Source organism: Manis pentadactyla, chromosome 14 (assembly GCF_030020395.1).
Source record: "Manis pentadactyla isolate mManPen7 chromosome 14, mManPen7.hap1, whole genome shotgun sequence".
NCBI lineage: Eukaryota > Metazoa > Chordata > Mammalia > Pholidota > Manidae > Manis > Manis pentadactyla.
The window spans coordinates 49,695,933-49,699,702 of NC_080032.1; positions in this window are offsets into that span (position 1 = coordinate 49,695,933).

Consider the following 3,770-nt stretch of genomic DNA (forward strand, 5'->3'; position numbering starts at 1 on the left):
TTTGACCACAATGACAACACAGCTGGACTATGAACACAGAGAGATGTTTCCAGAATCACACAGGAATATTTGGGGACTAAAAATATAATAGCACAAATTGAAAAAAAAATTACTGACAAAGTTGAAATATATAGTTGAGGCAATATTTTAGGGAAGAGAAAAATAAAGAGATCAAAAATAGGAAAAGAGATGTAAAAAACCCAGAAGTTTCAACATCATGAGGATGGAATCCTCATGAATGGATTATTGCCCTTATAAGAGACTCCAGGAAGAGCCCTCTTTCTTCCATCTATGAGAACACAATAAGAAAGGCAGCCATCTATCTATGAACCAGGAGCAGGCTCTCACCACACACAGAATCTTCTGATGCTTTGATCTTGGACTTCTCAGCTTCTAGAATTGTGAGGAATAAATATATGTTCCTTATAAGCCACCCAGTCTATGGCATTTTGTTATAGCAGCCCCAAAAGAAAATCTAATAAATCAAGGTACATTGAAATACCAAGACAACCCATAAAAAGAGATTTTAAAAACCTTCTGAAGGGATGTGAAACATATTATTCAAAGGATTTGCAAAAAAATGGTGGCATCAGGTTTCTTAACAGCAGCACTAAAAGCTAGAAGACAATGAAGCAATGATGTCAAAATTTCAAGAGAAAATGAGTTCCATACCAGAATTCTATACCCAGCCAAACTAGCAGTCAAGTATGAGATAGAATAAAGGCATTTTAAGATATATAAGTTCTCAAAAATTTTACCTCCCATGCATCCTTTCTCAGAAAGCTCATTAGTATGTCACCCAGCCAAATGAGAACACAAAACAAAAAGGAAAATAGAAATCAGGAAATTGGCAACTCCAAAAGTGATGGTGAAAGGAGGTCCCAAATGGTAACTGTGCAGTGGCCTATTGAGCAACCCACCCATACATGAACAGGAGGATTGAGGGTTCTAGTCTCCTAGAAAAACAAAAGCTAAAAGTAACTGGCAGGTTACTTCATGCATTTAATTGAACTGAGAAGAGTGTTACAGTTTTTAGAGTTTGAAGAAAGAATTAGTGATAGTTACATTGAAAGCTAATTTTTTAAAAAGTGAAGCAGTTATTAACTCCAAGAAAAATCAGAAGTTCTATAAAAATTTCAGCTGTAAATAATATTTGTAAGTTCATAATAAAGCAAACACTGAAATCAAATTGTTTAAAACCTGTGATATAACAATAATGAAAGGATAGGGAGATGGGAGAGATACCATTGGAAAGCTGAATCCTCTAAGGAGGGAGACTTCAAAGATGGGGGAGAGGTGGGGCAAGAAAATAGATTTTCATTATAAACCTTGTAGTACAATTTGACTTCTTTTTTTATTTCTTTTTCCCCTTGTTTCAATTTGTTATACTTTGTACAAGCATCATTTTATAATAAAAATTAAACATAAATGCCTTGAACAGGATTTGGCTCATAGTATGTTCTCAATGAATATTTTATGTTGATATCTATATTGCTGTGATCTTTGTTAAAGCTGCAATACTAAAAGGACAATCTATCCATATTCTGCACAACAGCCCTAAGATAAGTTATTCCATACCTATTTCTTCATTCAAAGACAAAAATGCTAGTGAGTCAAATTCTAGATAAGACTAAGATACATGTAAATCTGAAAATGCACTAAAAATATTGGGAGTCTCTCCTCTAAAAACCTAAATGTTCTCTATAAGCTGGAAGAAAGTTTAGCTAAAGATGCTTTCTATTATGTTGTAACCCAAATGTTTCAGATCTTATTTGTATCTTCATTTATTTATTGTTTTAAAAAACATTAAGTATCTGCTATGTTTTAAAAAATATTGAGTATCTGACACTGTTCTGCCAAAGGATCAAGACACAGAATTCCATACCTTTATGAAACTTACATGTTCTTTGGGGGAAAACAGAAAGAGATTCTGAAGACAGAGAAACAAAATTTCTTAATAAGTTGATATGAGGTATCAAAAAATAGGAATTGAAAAATATTTCAAAAATGTTGGCCCGCACAGCTGGAATTATACATTTCCATAACTGATATGGGGAATGCTATAGGAGGATCAGATTTTTGGTGCGACGATCAGAGTTAACTTTTGGACTCAAGGTTGAGACGACTATTACATATTCAAATGGAGTGTCAAGTAGGCCATAGCTCAAATAGGAGATCAGGACCAAAGACAAAATTTTAGAATCGACCTATCAATTAGGGTTTAGTAAAGGACAGAAAAACAACTCAAGACATTTAATGCTGACACAAATTTATTAGAAGGGCTGAAAGGACAAAATTCATGGGCCACCTTTGGATTTTTTACACTGAAGTCCTTTCATTTTAGCTGTAATCCGGAAGTCGAAGCTGCTACCACCACCACCATTACGTGCCTCACACCCGCTAACCTGGCAGAGGCGTGGAATGCGGAGCCAAGCTGCTGGAACACACACGTCAGCTGGAGCTGCATTGGAAAAGTGGCCTCGGTCTCCTTGCTGTCTTCTACTTCTCAAATGAGTACTGATATTTGGCAGAACCTAAATTGCATCCAAAATCCAAGCAGCGAAAGAGTATAGGAAATAAATATTTTAGCCTTCAAGTACCTGAAATACAGAGAACATAAACAGTCATATGGATGTCCAAGGACAGTAGATAATATTTAGCATAAATAACCCTGAGAACCATAAGCTCAGAACTGGTCACATATTTGCAAAGTTTCATAAAGGAAAATAATTTGGAATCATCTGATATTATAAAATCTAGCTCCTGATTTTGGTGTCTTGAAGTTGAATATAATAAAATGTTTTCTTGTATAGTTTGTATAAGTTCACATGAGCCTTAAGAGTTGGCCAGTACAGATATCCTTTTGAACTTATTATGCTATTATCAACCTACAGTAATATATTTTTAGAACACTTAGAAAATTGTTTTCCCATAAGTTTCCTTAACATTATAATTTGATAGTTAAATTAGTCATCAATGCTTTTCAGATATTGTAGATACAGAATTTAAATGTTTACCATAGAATATGATTCTGGTTGCTTGATTTTCAATGTCCACTGACTCAGGGTTGAGTTTGGTAGGAAGAAAGAGAGTTTGGGCAGGCAGAATATGAAAGCCTATAGAAATTCTTGCACTGTGGAGCACATCAATGCCCCAACAAATTATTTATATAACAAAGAATTTATTAAGGTGGGGTGACTTCATATTACTCCCTCTGTATATTATTAGCTACACTGTGTAGATAAACATGAGTGTGAGTGTGTGCCTCTATAGATAAGATAAGAGTATAGTGTATGGATGAAATATACTATATACAGAGAGTGTAAGATGTTACTGGTATGTAAAATAGAATCCTAAAATTGTGATGCAAATTATATCATAAGAACATTAGGCACCAAATGGTAAACAAACATAAACAAATAAGCTTTAAATCATTCATTTCTGTTTCGAAGAATATTAAATCCAAGCCTTAAAGGCTTCTTATTTCCTTCCCCTTTTTGCAGGCTGTCCTTCCTTGTCTACATTTTTTGATATATGTTGGCTTCTTCAAACATTCTACAGTCATAAAAATCGCAGGGAAACATTTCAACACTTGAAAGACTATTCTGAACTTGGCTCGCTTCAGGAGCCATAGGTGCCATCTGTTTACTGTGACTTCTTGGGCATCCTGAGGACTCTTTTCTGCTAGAGGGATGCTATCAAGGACTCATAGCAAAAGTAGTCAATCTTGGACCTCCCCACATAGCTGTTACTCACAAGGACCTTCAAGT